The sequence below is a fragment of the Bos indicus genome, chromosome 3 (genome assembly GCF_029378745.1).
Source record: "Bos indicus isolate NIAB-ARS_2022 breed Sahiwal x Tharparkar chromosome 3, NIAB-ARS_B.indTharparkar_mat_pri_1.0, whole genome shotgun sequence".
NCBI classification, from domain to species: Eukaryota; Metazoa; Chordata; class Mammalia; order Artiodactyla; family Bovidae; genus Bos; species Bos indicus.
The window spans coordinates 84,774,153-84,799,049 of record NC_091762.1 but is presented as its reverse complement, the minus strand read 5'-3'; the positions used below and the strand labels follow the sequence as shown (position 1 = coordinate 84,799,049).

The following is a 24,897-nucleotide window of genomic DNA, read 5'->3' as shown; positions in this document are numbered from 1 at the left end:
TCTTTTCTTAGGAAAATCAGATTATTTAAATCCCATTATGCACAGCTCTCCTCTCTTCTTCTTAAGCCTCTGTATTCCATTACTTCCAGTAAATCAGAAAAAGGTGGTGAGTCAGGCTAGAGTGGAAAGCAAGGTCTGCTGTTTTCTGATGTCTGTTTTACTCTGTGGAACTCTAAAATCTTGAGTGCACATTTCTCATGAAGTGTCTTACCTGTTTCAGCTTTACAAGATATAACATAGGATGTAGAGTAGCTCAGATAACTATCTCAAGATTCTCTGATGACCAAGCAAAATATTTATTAGTTGTTAATAGTAGATTGATAATTATGAATTTAACATAGATTCTGCCTACATAATGAGTATCATGGAATTAGCTGTAGAGTTTGTTCTTAAAGTTTGTGTGTGTGTGTATGTATGTGTGTTAAAAATAATGTGTCCTGAAGCTGCACACCTGGAAGGGAAAATGATAGGAAGTAAAAAGTAGGAAGAATGGTATTAACAAAAAGGAAAGAGATCAACATCAGGAGAGTTGTGTCTCATTTTCAAAACTCTTCAAGACTTTGTTTATTCTCTACAGTTACTTTTTGAATTAGGATTCTTAAATTTCATTATTGGGTAACAGTATAGGGTGGCCATTCAGATTAACATATTACCTTAAATTTGGAAGAAGGTGTGAAGATTGCAGTAGACTTTAACAGCATCATGGAACTTCAGACTCAGAAGTAAACTGTAATAGCATCATCAAAGTTTTAGATTTTAAAAGACCGTTTAGTCCCAGCTACTCTCATTGGTGTCTTTGAAGAACTGAGGCCCACATGGCCCAGGCCAGGAATCTTTTGGAAGGTCATGCAACCAAATTTACTTTAGAGTCAGGACTATAGCCCTAGGTCTTCAGATTTCCATATTCCTACTGATCCTTCCTGTTACCCAACTATTCAGCTTTCATAAAACGAAAACAATCATATAAGCCCCACTTAGAAAAACCTTCCAAAATATTGTAAAGGTTGAGTGCCTTGCTTTGCATTACCTGTGCTAATAACAGTCATTTAGGTTTACTGAGCCGGAAGCCTTACTTTCAGATTAATGAGTGATATTGAATGTACCATCACTGGCCAAACATATCCATAGATCACACATTTTAAATCTGAAAGAATGTAAGTAATCTCCATCCCCCATCCCCACCCCCCAGCCGCTCTTTTAAATGACAGGGGCTATTGAAAACCCTCCTCTGTCACTTGCATCCATGTGGCTTAAAATATATGCTGCTTATTGAAAGAGTCGTTCAACTTAAACTCAGGAGATATATTACAGCGTGTAATATGCCTGCGTTTGTCCATGCATTCTTTTTGGAAACCTGATCTTATTTATGTCTGCTTTTAACAGATAGGCTAGGTTAAGTTATGTTAAACATGTTGTACTGAGGCTTGATTCACTGTGCTGCTGCCTGGCTTTCTTCCTTGATTAGCTTTAATCAAACTCTCCACATTCCATGACCTTAATAAAGCTATTTTTCCTGACAACTGAAGACCGTCTTAACAAGCACAGCTCATCTGTGCTGAAACTAAGGGTGAGTTAAGATGGGGTTTAGGTCCTCATTAAAGTCCACAGCATGGAGTATGAGAGGAAATGATGAAACGGTGCTCCCTGAAACATCTCTTCTTTAAATTTAATTAGACAAATTATACGCAAACCAGTAGATGCCCTGGGAAGGCAATCAACATTAGGGCTAATAAAAAGCTTGAATAGTATAAAAGGGCCAGGGGGAGGGGCTTAGACCCTTTCTGACACTTACGAGAAGTAAATTAACACCAATCGCTAAACATAGAATCTAGATGAATCTCAATATTGATTTAGAAATTAATTTTATGATGCTGTTCGAAGTGCAGAAATTCAGTTTATACTTAAATCTCTTAAAGTTTGGCATGTGTACACATATCCACAAGGTATTTTATGAATACATACATTAAGTATACATACATGTATACTTTAAATATGAAATATTTTATACACTGGGGGGGGGGGATATAGTTATGGTCTGACTTTGGAGTTTTTGAGAGACCTGGGTTCAAATTGTAGAGAGTGTCCCCATTTGCTTTGTGCATGTGTGTGTGTCCAAGTTACTTCACCTCTGTGAAATTCAATTTCGTCACCTGTAAAATGAGTGAAATAATTCTTTTCCTGGAGAGGCTTTATAAGAATTAGTTGAAATTCAGTTAGATTAAACATACAGAATGCTTGGCACAGTACCTGGCACATAATAGGTGCTCAAAAATAGGTGCCCACATTTAAAAGAAACTTCTGCTTAGTTAAGGGTAGCTTCAAGTGACTTATCCCATAAATATGTGAAAACTGGATTATGAATGTAAATATTCAGCACAGTCTTATGGATCAAGATCACTATAAGGGTCCTTCATGCTAGAGGACACAGGCTCATAGATTTTGGAAAGAACGGTGACTCAAACGTAGCAAGTGAATTATTTGAAGCCTGGAGTAACCAAATGGAGGGACACTTTGGAAAGTCGAAAAACTTACTAAGGTGCTAAGTGTCTTGTATACCTTGTTATGTCATTTAATATTGAAGACAGCTCTGCAAGGTAGTTATCATTGACCTAATTTTATGGACAAGGAAAAAGAGATTCAGAAAGACTAAGTGAGTTGTGTGTCACCATGGTGGAACTCAGGGTTGACTCAGCTCAGAGCGCGTGCTTCGTTGGATGGAAAACTAGTGCCGACATGTGTATCACTTTTGAAATCAGATTTGTCATAAAACTTACTGCAACACATTCTCTTTTTTTCATCCTTCTCAATGCACTTACTTTGTGTTGTGTTTAACCCTCAGTTCCATGGCTTTGGGACTGTGGTTCTCGGTCTTGGCTGCCCTTTTAGCATGCCTGGGATGGGATCTGGCGTGAGTATTTTCTAAAGCTGCCCTGGTGGTTCCCCGTGTGCACACAGGGCGCTCAGATATATCTACCTTCGTCGTGGGTATTTGGGTTGTCCCCAGTTTTAAGCCTAAGTGTCAGCAGTGTTTTGTCAGAGTCAACTATGATCCCCCTGCTGGTTTAGGGGAAGATATATGGAAGGCCTGACATCTATTCTGGTTGTGATAGATGTTGCTTATGCATTAATTAGCATGTAAAAATTAAATGTTCTTACTCTATTAGCTGGTTTTCTCTTTTTTTTTTTCCAGTTGAAGAAGGCGAATTAAATGCAATGAAGATTATGGCCAAAAAAAAAAAAAAGATTTTGATTATGGCAACTTTTCCCCTCAATAATGAAAGAGTATAAGGTCATCCTTTTCTTAATTTTTAGTAAAACAAAAATTACTTACAAAATACCCTGACCTTTACCCTTACTCCCTTGGAGGTGGGAAGAGTCTTTGTGGTCAGACTGATCTGTGGTCAAATGCCGCCTCTCACTTTCTAATAAAGAATTAGTCATTTTAAACAAACTCTCAGAGTCTCGGTTTCCTAATCTGTAAAAGAGAAATAATTTTGAACTCATTTAGTAACTCTGAGGATGACATGAAGAAAAACTGTTTGCAGAGGCTGGCCCTGAGCCTGACCTGTTGTCAGGAGTCACAAGTGTCTTTGGATATTGGTCAGGTTGGGGGTTTCCTGAGAAGGCTTTGTGGGACCAGTGGGTTCTGCAGATTGTGGAGCCTGCAGTTGACTCTTAATTGTGGATGCTGCTATTCAGATAGATCTTTCTCCTAAGAGATTCCTGGATATCCTTTTATAGACCAGAAAATAAGGAAAGAAATTAGGGTATTTCCTTGAAAGCTGGTCTGGGATTTGGTAGCTAATGCTGCTGCTACTGCTAAGTCACTTCAGTTGTGTCCGACTCTGTGCGACCCCAGAGACAGCAGCCTACCAGACTCCTCCGTCCCTGGGGTTCTCCAGGCAAGAACACTGGAGTGGGTTGCCATTGCCTTCTCCAAGGCATGAAAGTGAAAAGTGAAAGTGAAGCCACTCAGTCGAGTCGGACTCCTAGCGACCCCATGGACTGCGGCCTACCAGGCTCCATGGGATTTGCCAGGCAAGAGTACTGGAGTGGGTTGCCATTGCCTTCTCCGTTGGTAGTTAATAGGAATCAGCTATTCCCTAACTTCAGGTTTCATAATATTCTCTCTTGGTTTCAATTCTGAGTCGTTGGTGCCTGCTCTGGTGGCATTGTTAATGAACTCAGCCGGTTACTGAGAAATGATCTTGTCTTTCCTCTTGCCTTCAGGCACAACTACATCTAAATTACCCCAAACAGATGTATTCCATTCTTCTTTAAAAGACTATGTAATAAGTTTAACTATTAAGTTCATTCTAATTTCTAAGTTGATAAGCATCAGGTTAAGCATATTTCTACTCCTGCCATCTTCCTTAGAGGTATAAAATTGTTTGCATACCTCTTAGGGATTTATACAAAGAAAATGTTGCTGTCTGCTAATGGTTTGAAAATGCAGAATATTTTGAGAACCCAGTAGAAGAGTACTTTCCCAGCACGTCCAGAACCTGGTGAAAATCCAGATGTTAGGTGGGACCAAACTGGATGATAACCGATAAATGGTGGTAGAAATATTCAGAGAGGTCGAAGCCTAGAGACCACTTACTCCCTAAGCTTCAGATCCTTATATGACCCTGTAACAGCCAGGCAGTGGGGCTGCAAGGCTGAGATAAGTACTGAAAATTGGCCAGGGTACTTTTTTTTTTTTTAAACATAGCTCCCTCCTTTACACTTTTCTTTACCTCTGCCCTGAAGGCTACGCAGCCTGTTACATGCTGATAGCTAAGTAAACCCAATCAACATTCCTTACTACTGCCTACAGAAAAGACAAATTATTTACTGGCCTCCCGGATGTTGGTAAATATCTGGCTTGTATTTGTTTGGGGGTTTCTTTTTGGGGTTGGGGGGGGTCGGTGGAAGAAGACCAGTGTACAGTATCTAAATGTACATTATAAAAATACAAATTTTGTTCTCCAGAATAAAAAATCATTTATAGTCGACCTGCACTGTTCCAAGGCTAATGACAAATTATTTTGTTCTTAATTTGCAGGTGCCTCCACTACCCCTATGGCTTTATATATTTTCTGTAGGGAAAAATGCAATTTATAAAATAACCTGGGGTAGGGAGAATCTAGTGATAAAAGGGATAAGAACATTTTTGGACTGTTTTTTGGAAGGTAGCATGGGAAAGCCTGGCTTCCCAGGAGGCTCACTGGTAAAGAATCCACCTGCCAATGCAGGAGATGCTGCTTTGACCCTTGGGTTGGGAAGACCCCCTGGCAAAGGAAATGGCAGCTCACGCCAGTATTCTTGCCTAGGAAATCCCATGGACAGAGGAGCGTCGTGGGCTATAGTCCATGGAGTCGCATAGAGTTGGACATGACTGAGCTACTGAGCATGCACGCAAGGGAGAGCTCATTTTAATAGTTCATACCTCTGGGCATCCTGGCAAAGTTGGAAACAGAATTGATAAGAATGAAATGAAAATAGGATGCAAATCCTCAGTTTCTGTTAAATATAGACAGGCTGGGAATGGGGCATCCTGAATTTAGAATAAGTTTCCTTATACAAAGGAGGAAACCTAATTTGACAGCGGTCCATGTGAAAACAGTCTAAGAGTGTAAGCTGACCACGAGATTAACAGGGGCCAGCCGTGTGACAGTGCGATTTCCAAAGCTGATGCCGTGTTGGGCTGTGGTTTGACCACAGCTGTAATTTTTTGCCCAGTTTTGGGCCCAAAATGTTAAAGAGGAATGCCAACAAAATGGAAACCTGGATGCTAATGGGTCAGGAAATCATCTCATAGGAGGGGAGGGGAGGAAAGCATGGTGGTAAAGTCTGGAGAAGAGATTATTTAGAGTGACCTTAAGAATAAGCTTACATATTGAAGCGTCCTGTGGAGTATTCTCTGTTGCTCTAGAAGACAGGAGTAGGAGTTGAGGTCTCTTCTCTGGAGCCTCTCATATAGGCTTCCCAGGGGCACTACGGGTAAAGAACCTGCCTGCCAATACAGGAGACATAAGAGTTATGGGTTCAATCCCCGGGGTGGAAAGATCCCTTGGAGGAGGGCTTGGCAACCCACTCCTGTATTCTTGCCTGGAAAATCCCATGGACAGAGGAGCCTGGCAGGCAACAGTCTAGGGGTTGCAAAGAGTCGGACACGACTGAAACGACGTACCACACTTAGCACACGGAGCTTCTCATATACACACTGTGTGTGAGACAGAAACCTGGGTTAATGTCTTGACCCATTTTCCCAACAAATCTGCTAATCTCCCTGTGTTTCAAAATGAGTGTCTGTCACCATTCTTCACCCTGTCATCCGAACCAGAAATGGAGCATCATCTTTCACTCATCCCTTTCCCTCGGGAAACAAACAAACAAACAAAAAACGTTGCTCATAAAGTCAGCACCCATGGTACCCGGGTTCAGTTTATCTCCAGTAACTCACTTGTTAATGCCTCTTGATAGGGAGGCAATACTGTTAAACTGGATAATTTCTAAAGGGTTTTGAGATGCCAGAGGAAAAGAATATTAGCTACTTGCAGCAGAGGGAAAAATCCTATATCCTTTGTGGGGGCCAAGGTTAAATTCTGTGTGACTCATCACACTGACATTCTCTGTGACCCAAAATCCCTTCTGTTTCCTGGTCTGCTTGTCTTGACCTGTTACACATCTACACCAAAATAGTTTGATTAACACTGTGATCATGCACAGGAGATAGTAGCTAACTGATGTAATTAACTGATGTGTCAAAGGCTATTGGCTTATTGCATATGCAACTGTCTTTCCTGGTGGGGAGATACACTTTCTGCTGACATCATAGATCTACACATATACCCAATTTGCCAGATAAATCTGTTGGGTTATCGTGAGGTGTTTGTAGCGATTCCGTTTATATAGGCAGAATGGTGGGATCAGTTACTCTGTTCTCCCAAAAGGCACCTGGCCGAAGGTGCTACTTGTTGAAGGGTTAGCGCAGAAGAGGAGAAAGCAGTTTAGTTTTTGGGCCTTAGTGAGGTTCTTTTCCTTTTCTTCTTTTTTTTTTTTTTTTAAATCTGTGCCTTTGGCATGCTAATGCACGCATTTAGTCTCTGCAAGAAATTTCCGTTTAAGAAAGAATTTAAAAACATGAAGTGCTCAATCCATATCTCCTAAACAACTAAAAAGACTGCAATTTCAAATGAGAAATTATGTTGCAAAGAAGAAAAAAGTTGTTTATTATGGCTCAAAATTTTAATCACCCAAGGGCTGTAAAGTTAAAAATAGACAATTCTGCCTTCTGTTTATGGTAAACTTGGCTGAGTCCCGGCAAATTTCAAAGCTGAACATACTGTATGTTATTTTTGCTTAATTTTAGATTCCACATTTTAAAATTATTTCTTACAAGAAGCATATTTCAGGATATAAACTTAGCCTGAAGAACGGTATTCTTGATTTCTGCCCATATTGAAACTCCTTTGAAAATAGTAAACTATGGTTTTGGGATTTTCCTATTCCCCAGAGTCCAAATGGGTACCTTTCTAAGTCTTTTACATTATGAATGAACACAGAAATAGGAAATTGTAAAGGTTACTTTCTGCTCTCTGGTTGCTTACTTGTGATTTTAGTTTCCTTAACAGCATAATGCAATACAAACATGCAAACGTGCACCAAGTGTTTCGTGGAGGGAGGGGCCTTCTGTCTTGGGTTTCGCGCTTCAGGTGTGGAGGCTGACACAGAGAGGCCCTTTGGCATGTAGAAGGTGTCTGCGTGGGTGCCAAAAACCTAAGAGAGTGCCCGGGAGAGAACCTCCCAGCTGCAGCTCCCGGACAGCACAGCTTGTCTCCTTGATCCGCTCGCACCTGCCCCGAGAACCGCTCCTGTGGTGCCTGCTTGGCCCAGGAGCAAGTGGGCTTGTTGACTCAACCCTCTTCATGCCTCCAGAGGGAGGAGGAACACCTGGCTTCTTCTCTTGACATGGCTCTTGTTGATTCTTGCCCCCTGAGCTCTTCACAGGGTGCACTTCTGGGCCTTTGCTCCTAGGGTTTTTAGAGCAAACCCTCTGGGGTGGCAAGAAACCTAGGGGAGAGGATTTTTTAAAACCTATTACTTAATGTGGCATCAGAGAACCAAGCCCTCCCCACACAGTGAATGGCATGCTTAGTAAATATTTGTCGAATATTGCTAGGTGAACGACTGTTTACTGAAGATCAAGATTTTTGTGACGGCTCTGACAGAGGTATGTTTGCGATCACGTTGATCATAGCTACCATTGAAGCATTCCTGCCCTGTGTGTATATTATTAATGATCTTCCCAAGAACCCACTGTATAGAAGGGAAAACTAAGCTTTGGGAAGTTGGGGATGTGCCACAGGACACTGAGCAGTCTAGAATTAGCTGTGTAGAATTTATCCTTATTAAGTGTAGAATTAGCACTGATTCCATGTCCTGTTCAATATGCTGTATCACCATGACTGAGAAAGGTTGAGATAAGAGGACCCGTGCATGGACACCTCTGAGTGGCCAGAGGCTTTGTTACAGCATTCATTAAAGTGCCCACACCCTTCATCATGAGATTTCCCAGGCCCCAGTCGGAACCTGTTCACGCTTAGTTTACACACTGTTTTAATAAAGTTGGTTATCTCTTTTTCAAGTACACAGCAGATTTATTTATTCAGTAATTATTTTCTGAACAGCAAACATGTGCCATGTATTCTTTTAGGTACAGAGAACAGAAAAGACAGAATTCTTGGCCTTAGAGATCACATTTGCAGATTTATATACATCAGGGGTTCTCAATGTATGGTCCCCAAAGCAGCATCATCAGCCTCACAAATGGACTTATTAGAAATTCATATCTTTAAAAATAATTAAAAAAAATTTTTTTTTGGCCACAACATGCGGCATGCAGGACCTTTGTTCCCCAACTAGGGATCGAACTCATGCCCCCTGCAGTGGAAGCACAGTCTTAACCATTGGACCGCCAGAGAAGTCCCAGAAATTCATACCCTTGATCTGAATTCTAGACCCACTGAATCACAAACTTGTGAATTAAGGCCCAGTGATTTGTTTTTAAGCAAACCATTGTTCTAGAAGGCTTAAAACAACATTTTTGTGTTCCTGTGACAAGCTACTCTGTGGAAAACTTTTGTCTTTAGAAATTTCCCAATTTGTGTGTCTGTGTGCTGAGGTCTGAACTCATCCATTCTGTGATGGGCTTGTGCTGGGCAGTGGCACTGGGACATTTGTCCCCCAAAATTTGAGCCCTGGAATCACATGTGTCTGGATTCAGATTATTTCCTTGCCAAGCACTGGCCCCATGAACTCATGATACTGCTAAGCCTTCGTTTTCTCACTGTGACAATGAGGGTTATGGTAATGGAACTGCACTTGGCACAGCTGCCGGATAACAGAGAACATGCCTGAGAACTAATCAGAATGTTTTTCTGTCTCTAGGATCTAGCACTTGGCTTGGCACAGGATAGGTGCTCAGGAAATGTTCTTTGAGAAAATAGATGGATGTTTATTTTTCCCTTTGTGTTAGCCACTAGCCCAAGGCCTGCAGCTGTTTAATTCCTACGCTTTGTCCGTCTTTAGTGGAAGAAACCAGAATAATAAGAACCGGCATCAGAGCATACCTGCCATACAAGGTTCTTTAGGAAATGCATTTTGCTTACCTCTGTTTAGCTGCTGTGCTGTGCTCTGCTTAGTTGCTCAGTCATGTCCAACTCTTTGCTACCCCATGGACTGCAGCCCGCCAGGCTCCTCTGTCCAGGGGGGTTCTCCAGGCAAGAATACTGGAATGGGTTGCTATACCCTCCTCCAGGGGATCTTCCCAACCTAGGGATTAAACCCAGGTCTCCTGCATTGCAGGCAGATTCTTTACCATCTGAGTCACCAGGGAACCCCAAGAATACTGGAGTAGGTAGCCTATCTCTTCTTCAGCGGATCTTCCCAACCCAGGAATCAAACCAGGGTCTCCTGAGCTGCAGGCGGATTCTTTACCAGCTGAGCTACCAGGGAAGCCCCTGTTTTGCTGCTGCTGTTACTTGATCCTTGTTGGTCTGTGTCACGTTGCCTGCCCCTCCGGCCCTTAACTTTGGGGTATTTCACATGCCTATAAAAGTTCATTTAATTAAGGGGCTTCCATTTCTGCTTGTAGATATTTTATTCTTGAAATGCTGATGGCATTAATAGTAAATCTAAGCGAATCAAACCTCTGTCTGTTTTGTGCCATTTCAGCACTAAGCCAAGAAGAAAAACCCTCAAGGAAATTAATGCTTCCCTCAAGCATGGTAGGAACACGGAGCTAACACACTGCCACATAACCTGCTTTCACTGACTTTCCGAATTTTTGTTTTGCCCTTTTTACATGTTACACTATATGGCTAAAACCAGAAGTGCAATTAGGAGGATGTTTTCTCAAAATCTGCAGAGTCTGGCCAATCAGATAACCTTGCAGTAGAAACATTATCCACCAGAGACTTGCTTGTTATTCACAAATAGATTATCTTTTATCTCCAGGCTTTCATTAGTTCACTAAATGTTAATGAACACCTACTATGTGCCAAGCATTGTTCTAGTGCTGGGGATAGAGTGGTGAAGAAACAGAACGAAATCCCTGCCCTCCAGTTACTTTTTCACATAAGGGACCGCGTGTAGGTGCCTCTGGAGCAGTGAGTTTTGTGGAGTCTGAGCCTTGGGGTGGGCTGGCCACGGCAGGGGCACTCAGATGTGAATTCCCTGGATATTTGATGACTGCGCACTCTGAGTTATGTGAGCACGTTGAGCCATTTGTAGTGTTTTGCTCCTGTTTTGTGTGTGGACTTACGGTTAGTGTCACTGTCATTGTTTCTCTGGCCCATCAAGGTGCCTGGATTTGTGGTGTAAAGTCAGTGCTGATGGAATTCATCTCTTCTTGCTATTACTGCAAGCCCTGTGCTTGTTTCCTATTCCTGCTGTAACCAGTTATCACAACCTAATGGTTTAAAACAACACAAATTTATGTTCTTACAATTTTGGAGCTGGGGAGTCGAAAACCCAGTCTGGTGTCAACAGGGCTGGTCCATCCAGGAGGTTCCGGGGGAGACCCTTCCTTGCCTCTTCCAGCTTATAGAGGCTGGTTTGGTATCTTTGGCTCATTTCTGCATCACTCCAGTCTCTGCCTCTTTCTCCCAGGTCTTTGTCGTCCTGCCTCTCTCCTGTAAGGAACCTTGTGATTACATCATTGGGCCTTCCTGGATGATTCAGGATAACCTCTCTACTTCCAAATCCTAAACTGGATCACTTTTTGCCACAGTCACAGGATCTGGAATTAGGATGTAGCCATTTAAAGGTGCAGTTGCGGGGTGGGGGGCAGTCATTCAGCCATCCACACCCTATCAGGAAGTCCAGAGTCCCTCATTGGCAAATAAATCAGTTTTGTTGAGTTGACTCTTCTGTTCTATGAAACCCAATCCAACAGAGCATGCTCTAAAATGCAAATGTTGCTAACCTGGCAGGGTGGATTATACTTGTTTTACTACCTGAAAACCTCCTTAAGACTCAACTCAAAAGCCCCTCCCCCAGGAAACCTTCCTGGGCTTATCTGGTGCTCTTCATTTGTGATTCGCTGATACCCTGTGTGTGCCTGCGGGACCATGTCTTCCTGTTGTGACTTTGTGGGTTTACTTGCAGCCCACTGCCCCTCATCCTCTCTCCTTCCCCTAAATGGTGTGCTCTTTACAGGAAGGTATTGTGTGTGCTGGACACACGGAAGATACTTGTTTGTTAAAAGTTTCTAAAAATGATTGGAGATTTTCCACTCTCATACATTAAAAAAAATTGTTTTCAGTGAGTGTTACTTAATTCCATTTAACAGGCTCTTCACTAGAAGTTGGAAGATAGAGTGTGGCCAGTCTGGGCTCTGGACGGACTGACATCCTGTGACATGTCTAAATTGTATGTCACATCATTAAGACACCTGAGTCTTGAGTTCATGGGTCTTGGGGGTGCTTCTTTGCAGGTGAATGTAATCCTGTGTCGCCATGCATGTGCATGCTCAGTCACTCAGTTGTGTCCAACTCTTTTCAACTTCATGGACTGTAGCCTGCCTGGTTCCTCTGACATTTTCTAGGCAAGAATACTGGAGTAGGTTGTTGGCATTTCCTCCTCCAGGGCAGCTTCCCAACCCAGGGATCATCCGAACTGACATCTCTCATGTCTCCTGCATTGGCAGGTGAATTCTTTACCACTGGCACTACCTGGGAATCCTTAAATCCGTATTTCCAAATATTCAGAAACAAGGTAGGTTCTGAATATTTGGAAATAATGATATAAATAATGGTGAAAGACTGAGTGAATCTTAAAGTTCTAAAATTAGTCTCAGTCACCAAAGAACTGTGGCCTGGTCACCTTTAGGATTAGCTTCATGGAGTCAGATTTCTGGTGACAGAGATATTTTATGTCAGTTTTCAAAAGGAGTATCTTTCTGTGTAGAAAAATCTTTGAGTCCTATAGGGTTGTGGTTGGAAGATCATTTTGCCTTCTTTTACAGTATCCAGGCTGATTTTTTTTTTTTTTTCTTTGTAAGTGGACCTTGGGCTTTCTGGAAAGCATGTAATTTTCATTTTTTTTTCCCACCTAGTGGTGCTTAATGATACCATGTGAATTTTTATGGTCCCAGCTGCACTGAAGTGTGTGCCCTGAAATTTCAGCTGGATTAAGAATGTACCTTGGTGTGAGGGCTGAAATTGGAGAAATGGGAGAACACAGGGTTGGATCTATATATGCCGCAGTTAATATTGATGAGCGGGCAAAAGTCCAACATTATCCTAGGGGGCTTGGCTAATGTTCATTGTAAACCAGTGCAAAGGAGTCCTTCCCTGCAGGTGTGGATAGTTTAATTTCGTAGGTGGATTAGGAAAAGCTAGGGGTGTTTTCTTGTGTTTCCAGTTTGCATCACACGGTAAACACTAACCTGCATCAGGTGCAGCTCATTCTTGAGTGGTGGTGACAGGTGTCCTGAAACTCCGCTAACCCACCTCGGTATCTCCAGGGTCTGGCATCACGCCTGCTACATCGTAGGTGCTCGGTAGCATTTGTGACATGAATAGGAGAATGAAGCAGTGGTCGCTGCGGCAAGGCCCCTTGGAAACACTGGCCTCTGCTTACCTCTAGCCCTCCTACCCCCTCCCGCCTTCTGGCCATAGTACACTATTGGTAGCTTGCTGAATAGCTCACATTCTTTCTTACCTTTGGAACTCTGCGCTGTTCATTCCCTCTGCCTCTGACTACACCCTCCCTAGCCCCTTAGTCTGACGAATTCCTGCTGAAGCTTTATGATTTAGCGCCTTCTAGAAGACTTAGGAGGCGTCCCTGCTGGTATCTGAGTGAAGAAGGCCTGCTTCATTTTTCATACCTCTGTGAACCTTTGGATACCAACAGGAAGCTGCTGACTAGTGGAACTGTTGAGATCTGTGTCTGGGCCTTCTTTTCAGTAGAGTGTGAAGCATTGGCAGGGGCTGGAATCATTTGGATTATATCTCCCAAACTCTACTTTATTGGTGCTTTCCATTTCAGAATGGCTAAAACGTGACTAGGATAACAGAACAGAAGTCGTCAAGTTAGCAGCAGGCTCTATTGTGTCTACAGAGCATCAGGATAGAATGGATGATGAAGGAGAAGGGTCGATGAATTACCTGTACTGAAGGGTCTCAGTCGGCAGAAAGAAGTTGAGAAACTGAAGCATTCCCTTTCTAATGAAATCTAGAAAAGTTTAGTAGATGCTCAGCCAACATTAGCTGAGGGTGGAAGAATAAATAAATCAAGTTACTTTTTTCTTTCTTTGGGCTTTATGTTAAGATTAAAAAAAAAAAATCTTTAGAGAGTCTCTTCCATTCTGCTGCTTTTTATGCACATAGTCCTAACCTCAGCCTATACTTAATGTTTTTGCTAAAACTGACTCATCTAGTTTCTGATTGCCTTAGTGATATGAGACTCTGGTATCCATGGGAATGGTGTTAAGGCTGTATTGCTTTCATGCTCAGGAAAATGTAAACCAGAAGGGCCAGCTGTTGGTACTGGTACCAACTAATTCCTGAGAGCTATAGGGCAATCTCATTCTTATATTCTTAAGCCAGTGGGGAAAACAGCATAATCTCTTGGGAAACTAATCAGCTTTCGTGACAAATAGGTGTGATTCAAATCTTGGATCTGCTGCTGACGGGCTGTGTGACTTTCGGCAAGTTGTTTAACCTCTCTGAGTTTCTTCATCTCTGTTTTTTCTGTTTTATAAAGTCCAGGTGATGAACCATATTAACTCTACAGGGCTGTTTGACAAGTAGAAATGATTTTGTAAGTGTCCCAGACTGTGTTTGATTTTCAGTAAATAGTAAATATTAAGACTGCTGTTACTGCTATAAACCAGGTTGGCTACAGGCCCTCCAGAGTTTCAGTGGTGACAAGATTAGGGCTTCCCAGATGGCCCAGTAGTAAAGAATCCCCCTGCTGATACAGGAGGCACGAGAGATGTGGATTCAATCCCTGGGTCAGGAAGATTCCCCTAGAAGAGGAAATGGCAACCCACTCCATTATTTTTGCTTGGAGAATCCCACAGACAGAGGAGCCTGGTGGGCTATAGTCCATGGGGTCACAAAGAGTTGGACATGACTGAGCACACGTGCATGCGCACATGCACACACACACACACACACACAGGATCAGGGTGGGACAACTGGGTTAGATTTAGCTATTCTCTGTATGTGTGTGATGGAGATTTTCTTTTTTTTCCTCCAGGGAGAATTCAGGTTGGTTTAAGAAGGGAACTGACAGTGTCTTCCTTATATTCTGGGTGTTTCAGAGATGGCTAAACATTGGTACTGGTTGCTAAGGAAGACAGAGAAGGCAGTAGCACCCCACTCCAGTACTCTTGCCTGGAAAATCCCATGGATGGAAGAGCCTGGTGGGCTGCAGTCCATGGGGTCGCTAAGAGTAGGACACGACTGAGTGACTTCACTTTCACTTTTCACTTTCATGCATTGAAGAAGGAAATGGCAACCCACTCCAGTGCTCTTGCCTGGAGAATTCCAGGGAGAGGGGAGCCTGTCGGGCTGCCGTCTGTGGGGTTGCACAGAGTCGGACACGACTGAAGCGACTCAGCAGCAGCAGCTAGGGAAGAACTTGAAAAATATGGATTCGAGGGGACTGGGGGCGTCAGGGCACGAGCGCTGACCTGTGCTCCCTGGGGCTCAGCTCTGTGCCCTCTGCGGGCTCCCTCTTATGCTGTGCCCTTCATCTCCTCCCTGGGAGCCGAGCAGACAATTATCCCTGCCCTCTCATGTGTCTCCTTTCCAGGCAGGTGCTTCTTCCTGACCAGGAGTTGGCATGGGTGGCCCCAGCTGGGCTGGTGTTATTGTTCCAAAAAGTGTCAGCAGAGAAATGGCTGGATATTGGAGTGTCCTTTGTGATTTTAACATTTTGAGGAATCCTTCTATGATCCAGAGTATCTGGCCCCAAAGTCTTCCAGCTGAGAAATTCTGTGAGTGGAAACACTTTGAATAAACCTAAAGCCAAGAAGGGATCTTCAGGATAAATTTTAAAAATTCTCATCTGGCTGGGCTGTAGCAACTGCTTATGCCACTGGACTTCTTCGGGGTATTGATAATGCTTGTCTTTGAATGGGGCATGAATTTCCCAGCTTCCTAGGAACAACAACAGCAGCAATTCCCCCAACAAACCCCAGGGTGTCTGAAGCGCCTGCTTTCTTCTTGAGGAGCTGATCGAATACTCTTCTGTGGGCTCAAGAGCTATCAGCGGTATTGAACAATTAGACTGGAAGGAAGGGTTGTGAACAGTTGTTCCCTAAAGGCTTGGAAATTAACAAAGGCCATATTAGTAGGTCCCGGGAGGAGGGGTTGAAGAGAATGGGGGGGCTGGGAGGAACAATTCACAAGTGGAGAGGGTGATTGGAGGGGTTTGTTTCCCAGATAGTTTTCAAAGAAAAGATTTGTGTAGTTTGCTGTGGGACTGAGAACGCAGTGCAGAACCAGTTGATGTTCTTTTTTGTCCAACAATTACTTTCTCTGGCATCTTCCTTTTAGGCTAACAAAGTATTTTCCTTCCTCCTGCCTGGTCATTGATAAGTAAGAACTTCAGGGCTTTTTGCTTCTCAGGGCTCAGGGTAGGGTAGAGAGAAGGACTTACATAAGAGGGAACTGACATTTTGCAAAATTTTGTGAATTTTGGCACAGAAAAGGAAAAACCTTCCAGTGCATAGTGAAGATTCGGGTTTTCATTTTCGGCTCGGGTTGATTGATTTCTTTCTTTCACGGGGCTGATGGAGGAGGTCAGTGTCTTAGAAAGGGAAGAAGCCAGGGAAAAGGAGAAAAGAAAGAATGAGATTTATGACCTGGTGGATCCCCGCTTTTATGTCTCGTAACCATTCCCAATACTGGAAGTTCATGACACCCTGAGAAACAACCCTGGAACTCGGAGCAGTGATCTGCATGCAAAGGCGAAATTAACAGTCCAGCAACTGCCTTGACTGAGAGTCACAGACGGTCCCTCTCTGGATCCTGAGTGTTGCTTTTCTTTAGTTTGTTCTCTCTGCTCGGATTCTGCTGTTTCACGGAGTTACGAGACAGACCACCCAGGGCCACTCACGTTATACCAGGGATGGTTGACGATGGTGCTTAGAGAGGAGTTATTTCAACAATGGGACTTTTCCATTATTCTTTCTGTAATCAGCCCTTAACGCTCAGCACACGGAAACCTTCGCATCTGTCACCAGGAGTACAAAACTGATAAGGTGTTGCTCAGAGCCCCCACCCTGGTTAATCCCCTGAGATAACAATAGAAGATCTTAAAAAGTGTAAGGATCTTCTTCCATTTTTATTTCATATGGCCCCTTAGGTAACATGACCCAATGTGGCCATTAAATGACCCTGCTTACACTCGGATTACTCGGTACAAAGCAAATTTATGGTTGTTTATTCTCTCCTCCCATCAGCTATTAGTGCCTAATCATATGGTCTATCGATCATGAGATTAATCGCCTGCTCAAAGAGGCAGCAGGTCTTGTGGAATGCTGCACTGCGCCAGACTGAACTTCAACCTTTTATACAAACTGGAGGAGTCAAATCATCATTCACTGCCTGAAGCCCCTGGTCCCTGGGCCTCCTGAACCCCAGGAGGTAAATCCCTGCTTTTTCAAACAGTGTACTTTGCACTTCCTTTCCTGTGTAAAACTTTACTCCATTGATTCAGGCAGGCACTTGTAAATAAAATCCTTTGCAAGGCATCCTATAAATAATGACCTAAACTGAAAATATGTGGGCTTTCTTATACAAAGCCCCATAGTGCTGCCATAATTAAAGGTCTGTCAGTATTTCTATTAGAAATTCTCATTTTGGAAGATTTATAACTAGACCATTAAAGTTTTCTTGGGCTAAGACTTTCCATGAGTATCATGATTTGAGACCTTGTTTTCCCCCTCCATTTTGTGGAATATGTTTCTTCAAAGATATAAATAATAAAGCTCAGGAACATTATGTCATAGTAGTCTGTATCTGCTAAGATCGAACTCTTTAAAACTTGAGTGCGGCACCCTCTCAAGTGGCTACTGTTCCCCTTCTCTGTATTCTCGTTTGCAGTTGATAAGAACAGAGCACTGTTGTCCCGTTTGTTCTATATTGTCACGTTTGTTTCCTGGTCTGTCTCATCCTCTACGGAGAGTGAGTGCAGGGTGATCTTAAAGTCATTGGTCTTTCTAGCCTGTTTATCAGAGAGCCTCGCTGGATGAGCTGGGTTTGTTCAGTAACTGCCTCGAAGGATGGGAATCAGGAAACTTCCCTCCAGTCCTGACACAGTTGATCAGGGCGGGGAGTAGATTCAAGCAGTGAATTTAGGCAAGTCGCTTGGCTTCTCCGAAAACAAGTTTTCTGATCGGTGAAATGGGTGCATTGCGTTCAGGGCTGGTAAATCAGTGTTCTGTGAGTTGAATGGTGCCAGCCCAGTTTTCAGACACTTGAATCTGAATGCCTTTAGGTGAAATCTGGTGTTTCTAATTTGCCATAATCTCCACCGTTCCCTGTTGTATTACCCTGTATCAGCAGCCTGCTTTAACCTGCCTGCTAGGTCTGTAAGTGTTTAAGATTCCTTGTAGTTACAAAGTTATAATGTGATCTTTTGTTGTTACAGTGAGGTTCGAAATCTGAGATGCAGGGGCGCTGAGGATGCCTTTGACTGTAATTTTACTTCTCCAACTTCTTTTTATCAACAAGAACCTCAAATACTACTTTTTGTTTCATTTTGGAAAACTTCTGTTTTCCAGACAGACTGCATTGGTTAACAATTAATTTGCTTTCCCATTTTTAAAGCAGATGGACATCTGTAACTGAGCACGCAGATACAAAGGAGTGGAGAGTATGAAATAGTTTTCATGTGATGAATTGGATGATGTTTTAGCAAGCTTGTGCAGTTGTTTTGTGGATAAGTATATAGTTTCTCTTCGAGGTTTTGATATACTAAAAATAGCTCTTAAGCCTTCCTGCCATTTTAAACACCCAAGGGTCCGCGGGTGAGTCCTGAGCACTTGGCTTTTTCTTCTATGAGTTTCTGGGCTACTGTTGTCCTCGGAGCTTCGAGTAACTTGTTTGTCTCCATATGCAGCCACATCTTAATTGTCTCACTACAGGTCAGCCTAGAGAAGTCTCTATAAAACCTGGTTTTTATTTTCCGTAAGAGGAAAAGAGCGTCCTAATACGAGTTTACCCAAACGCCCTCATTTGCATTTTCTGTCTTTAGTCAAGAGCATTTTGGAAGATTTGTCAGCAAGAGAAGGAGACAGTTTGACACTTGACTCCCAAGCTAAGGAGAAGCCTTTCTTTCATCTCAGCTGAGCACTGTTGGATATTGAAGGTTGAGAATTTAAAAGCACATATTTAAATAGAGCAAATTAAAGATCTATCGCAGTAACCTGCATAAAAACCAGTCTTGAGGTTTGACCTTTGGTGCTTGAAGTTGTCAACATCTCACAAAAATAAGGGGCTTTTGAAGGTAGCAACCGGGTGTAAACAGATCATCATGTGGATACTATTACTAAGAGGAGGTGGTGTCTGCATTATGGCTAAGAGCTTAGGCTCTGGAGTTCCACTAATTTACGTGTAGTTCTGTCTTGGTTCCTTATCCATTCTCACTTTGGAGAGGTTACGTAACAGTTCATCAGCCTCAGTCTCTTCATGTGTAAAATGGGGATAGCTTGTTGTGAGGAGTAAATGAGAGCGGTTCACACAAAGGATTTATCCTGTTGGTCACAGGATAAATAATGCTAATTATCATTATGCTAAGACGTAATTGAAATATGTTTTTGAGCTTTCAGTTTTTTTTTTTAAACAGGTTGAAGTTATGCTTTTTTAATAATTTGGCTGCACCAGGTCTTAGTTGCAGCATGTAGGGTTTTAATCATAGCAACATCTTCTACTTATTTTTTTTTTAATTGCATCATACAGGGGTCTAGTTACCTGACCAGGAATTGAACCCCAGTCCCCTGCATTGGGAGCCTGGAGTCTTAACCACTGGACTACTGGGGAAGTCCCTAAAGATGATGCTTTCTTAAGTGTGTTCACGTGTGCTGGGTCACCTGCCTACATTTCCAGGAAATCGTATGTTTCAGCTGTCCTGTTTTAGGTGTGTGGCTTTCAGTGTTTTCAGGAAACAAATGATGTTTAACTTTAAAAGTCTAAGGCTGAAATCTTCTCTATTACATTTTCTTCTCCCTCCAGATCAATCCAAATTAAAGTTTCATTGCAGGAGTTTCATGGACCCTTATTAGCATTAATTATTGTTGGTGTGCTGGTGAGAGTCCTAAAGTGAGTGCATTAAGATTTAAAACCCTTGAGAAAACTTTAAGCCCTCATGGACTGACAGAGCTGGAAGGGACCTAAGCCATCATCTCCTCTAAGCCCCATTCTACAGATAAGGAAAGTGTATTTTACAAGGTAAGATAGGTTTTGAACAGGGACTATCCTACCTAATGGCTTTTTAATTTGTACTCTCCCTGGAATCTGCACTCATTTGGCATGTTATGATTATGTTCTTATTGTGGGAATTGTATGTATTTATTAGAGGCCATTGAGATGTAGCATTGGGCATTACTTCTGTGGCAAAGGCATGGGGGCAGTAATCATTATTAATGGATTCCATTATTTGGGAGAGCGTTTTACTGACTAGAGAGAATTCATTGCATTGATCCATTGTGCCACATTTGTATTATACCTGGTAGTTTAAAATGATATCCTTCAAACTGGGAGGCTGAAAAATTGTCCAGTCTTGGCAGTTATCCCATCGGCACGACCTTCCTTTTACTACTGAAAATACATAGTTCTGCTGAAAGAAACCTTTTGACTGGTCCCCAGTGCCCTGAATGTGTTTAAATCCCTCACTGCTGAAATAGGAGGATTACTACTGCTATCATTGTTCTAAAACAAACTTCCTTTTGGACGATAACAGCAGCGGTAAGTCAGATGTTGAAGAAAGTACCAGCTTAACTTCAGTTTGCTTTAAAAGGGCTTCCTCTTTAATTGACAAGTGTCATGTGTAATAGAGCATGGCAACTCACATAGAAAACCATGGGCTGGGCTTCCCGCTGGGGTTGGAGTTCTTAATGAACATACAAGTGAATACACTTAGGCAAAAAATTAAAGCGCCCCAACTGTGGGCTATTCATTCTGTTCACTCTGGCCAGCGTGGTGATCGGCACCAGCTACACCAATGGCCAAAGAGACCTGTATTGGTCATGTGGCTGTTTGGTCGTCCTGAGCTAGGGAGACTGTGGTCTTTCCTAGTGATATTTTGAATAACAGCACAGATCTAGTGTCATTGCTAAGGGATAAATATGTATTTTTTGTTCTAGGTTTTTTTTTTAAACGTAAAGATAATAAGCTGTTTTTGGCATATGCTACCTCTTCACAGAGTGGTGGTTTTCTGAAGCTCTGGACCACTTGCTATCATTTGTAAGTTCTCTCACTTAGTAATTCCCTTTTCCTTCCCTTCACAAAGAGAACAGAGCCGATTTTTCAGAGGTGATGTTTATAGCAGTTCAACACACTCGAATAAGCACTTAGAATAATGTCAATGGGGGGGAGGGCATATTATTATCAAATTAAGTAATGGATGGGCAGTGATATTTTATTTATTAAAGCTCGTCTGAGTACCATTGGAAACAGAGTATGTTGGTTCTGAAGTGCATAGATTAGAAAGGAATGTTGAGTTTGGAAACGTGGCAGCCTGCAGCACTGTGTATGGTTTAAATTAAACCTTTTTTTGGAAAGCAGATTTGCTCTAGGCCACATTTAAGGGAAAAGCTACAGCAGAGTGAGCTGGCTGTGGTTTTTCTTTTACTCTGTAACCGGCCCACTTTCCCTTGTTTTAACACAGAAAAAAGACTTTGGACTCCTTCAGACCAACCACAGAGCTTCTCTGCTGACCACAAAAAGGAAGCTTGGCGTAGAAGCCATAGGATTAATACCCACTGTCTCTTAACCCAACAGAGTGTGAAAACTTTTATAAGAGATTTCTCTGGGCAGGCTGACACTGTAGTTGGACTTGAAACATTTTAAATCAAGAACAACTTTGAATTGCATTATGCCACACTGCTCTGTAAATGGTTATGTGCGATCTCACTGTTAAAAGTTATTTACATGAGCCCTCAGGTTTCAGAGGGATAAACCACTAACAGCTTTGTGTATCTTGAGGAAGAAACACAAGGAGAATTAAAGATAGGCCTATGCCAAATTATCTCAGCGTAGGTAGATCACAGTCAATCAGATTTTATTGTTCCTGGACAAATGGAGACAATTGGCTGTTGGTGGAAAAGCCTTTTAATCTTTGAAAATAATAAGATGAAGATTGTGGATTCTGTTAAATCACTTGATCAGCTTTATTAATTCATCACATTGTTTTTCAACTAGGTGAGAAAGCTTCCTTTTAGGAGAAGTGCATCTTTCTAAAATGATCGTTTGCGCGTTGCAGAGGTGTTGTTAGTTACGCTGACCTGCTCGGGGATTATAATGGGTGTATCTGCGCCCTCAGTGTTCATTTTAATGATTGGAATCTCACCACCCCGATTAACTCATCGTGTGTTTGCACAGAACCACTCGGAAATGACCAAACAAACAAAAACAAAACCCGAACACCCTCGTGTGTTTTTACTCCTCCCAGTTCCTAGGATTGATATATTTTAAAAGAAATCATGTGCATTTACATTTTGCCACACTGAATTAAACAGTTTTTCACAGGTACACTATATCCACGGTCTGGTTTCTGTTCCACAAAGAATCTCAGTTGAAATAATTGATTTGAAAAGTTGAAGGGAAAAATTGGCATACGTGTTTCAGAACTGTGGTCTTACAGTAACCACTGAGTTAATCCTTGGTTGACGGAGTGTCGTGAGAGGGGTTTCTTTGCTGTCATTAGAGAAATTGGTCTGTATAACACTTCCTGTGTGTGAAGAAATGCAGTTGTCATCTTGCCTGGGCCATTAAAACAGTATTTAAATACTTCCAGTTGTGAGAAGCCTTGCGTTTATTGTGGCTATTTTCCCAGGTGCCTTAGGAGCAGCTGTTTTGTGCTTTCCTGAACTTAATAGTTGAAGAATGTGGGAAAGAAGTGGTATACTCCCTGGGTAAAGTATTTTAGCCACCCTGGAGTAGTTGCATTGCATCTTGATCATCTAGGTAGAATTCTACTGTAACTAATTGAATCCATTGATCACTGTCTTGTTTTTTTACCATCTTCTTCTCAGAGGATTCATTTCATAGGGGTCTATACATCAGTCAAGAAAATGACTACAGAGGAATTACCAAGACTGGTAATAAAGGTAATTTGACCTGGTATAATATATATTTTTAAGGCAAACACTGTTAAGTGTCCTTTCCCTGGTGAGAGTTAGCTTCTTAATTAGGCTCTGTTGGAAGAGAAGTCAAAATAGGACACTGACCAGTACTTTCAGAGAGGGAGAGAAAAGGGGAGAAAAGGCATCGATCTTGGAATTAGATGACCTGGTTTCTAGGCCTGTCTATACTAGGGCTTTTCAAACTTTAATGTGTGTATGAGATCAACTGGGGAGATTGTTAAATTGCAGATTCAGAGTCAGTGGGCCTGTGGTGCACCCTGAGATTCTGCAAGTTTCTCTGCAAGAGTCTAACAAGCTTCCTGGGATGTCCATGGTGGACCCCAGACAACACCTTGAATGCGAAGGAGCCGATCCGTTAGAGCACTTAACTAACTTTGTGGTTTTGGATACACCATATAATGACTCTACCTCTCTGCTTCCTAATCTCTAAATAGGGAGGTTAATTTTTACTCTCCCTGCCTCATCAGATTGTTATGAGAATCAAATGAGATAATGTAGATGAAATTTTAAAAGGCTGCATAAGTTAGAAGACATCAAGGATCTTTGTTTATAGATAAAGACATTCTTGGAATACCTTTCCTCAAACCAGCATGAGCTGCTCTGTGATGGGAAGCGCCCTGAATTGTGAGAGGGACTGGAATCCTTCCTTCCCTCACATCTACTCTGTGCTGCCTTTGGCCACATCAGGTTCACCCTGCAGGTCCCTCACTGTCTCATCTTTAAAATAAGGGCTTGACCTGGATTAGCAGACCTCTCAAGTGTGGTCTCAAGACCAGCAGCATCAGCATCCCTTGGGAACTTGGTAGAAATGTGGATTTCCAGGCTAAATTTTGTGTGATCTGATGTCTCATAGGCTCAAAGAAGAGTTGGGGGTTCCCCAACGGTGGTCACTGAGACGGGAAAGGTGGGATGAACACCTGGGGATTTAAGCTTTACCTCCCTCAGATCAGATCAGTCACTCAGTCGTGTCCGACTCTTTGCGACCCCATGAATCCCAGCACGCCAGGCCTCCCTGTCCATCACCAACTCCTGGAGTTCACTCAGACTCATGTCCATCGAGTCAGTGATGCCAGCCAGCCATCTCATCCTCTGTCGTCCCCTTCTCCTCCTGCCCCCAATCCCTCCCAGCATCAGAGTCTTTTCCCATGAGTCAACTCTTCGCATGAGGTGGCCAAAGTACTGGAGTTTCAGCTTTAGCATCATTCCTTCCAAAGAAATCCCAGGGCTGACCTCCTTCAGAATGGACTGGTTGGATCTCCTTGCAGTCCAAGGGACTCTCAAGAGTCTTCTCCAACACCACAGTTCAAAAGCATCAATTCTTCGGCGCTCAGCCTTCTTCACAATCCAGCTCTCACATCCATACATGACCACAGGAAAAACCATAGCCTTGACTAGACGAACCTTTGTTGGCAAAGTAATGTCTCTGCTTTTGAATATGCTATCTAGGTTGGTCATAACTTTCCTTCCAAGGAGGAAGCATCTTTTAATTTCATGGCTGCAATCACCATCTGCAGTGATTTTGGAGCCCCCCAAATAAAGTCTGACACTGTTTCCACTGTTTTCCCATCTATTTCCCATGAAGTGATGGGACCGGATGCCATGGTCTTCGTTTTCTGAATGTTGAGCTTTAAGCCAACTTTTTCACTCTCCACTTTCACTTTCATCAAGAGGCTTTTGAGTTCCTCTTCACTTTCTGCCATAAGGGTGGTGTCATCTGCATATCTGAGGTTATTGATATTTCTCCCGGCAAACTTGATTCCAGCTTGTGCTTCTTCCAGCCCAGCGTTTCTCATGATGTACTCTGCATATAAGTTAAATAAGCAGGGTGACAATATACAGCCTTGATGTACTCCTTTTCCTATTTGGAACCAGTCTGTTGTTCCATGTCCAGTTCTAACTGTTGCTTCCTGACCTGCATACAAATTTCTCAAGAAGCAGATCAGGTGGTCTGGTATTCCCATCTCTTGAAGAATTTTCCACAGTTTATTGTGATCCACACAGTCAAAGACTTTGGCATAGTCAGTAAA

At 42.5% G+C, this 24,897-nt stretch overlaps 1 protein-coding gene across 4 annotated transcripts in view; it reads left to right on the top strand.

The window, feature by feature from the left end:
• The window catches only part of NFIA (nuclear factor I A), a 399,012-nt gene that overhangs the window by 54,986 nt on the left and 319,129 nt on the right, over window positions 1-24,897 (top strand). Inside the window, exon 3 of one of the 4 annotated variants that reach the window (XM_070780245.1) lies at window positions 1-24,897. This exon is cut by the window's left edge and continues 29,829 nt beyond it; it is cut by the window's right edge and continues 98,474 nt beyond it. The exons of the other annotated variants lie outside the window; for them this stretch is intronic. The gene's annotated coding sequence lies outside the window, so the exon portion shown is untranslated. 4 annotated transcript variants of the gene reach the window in all.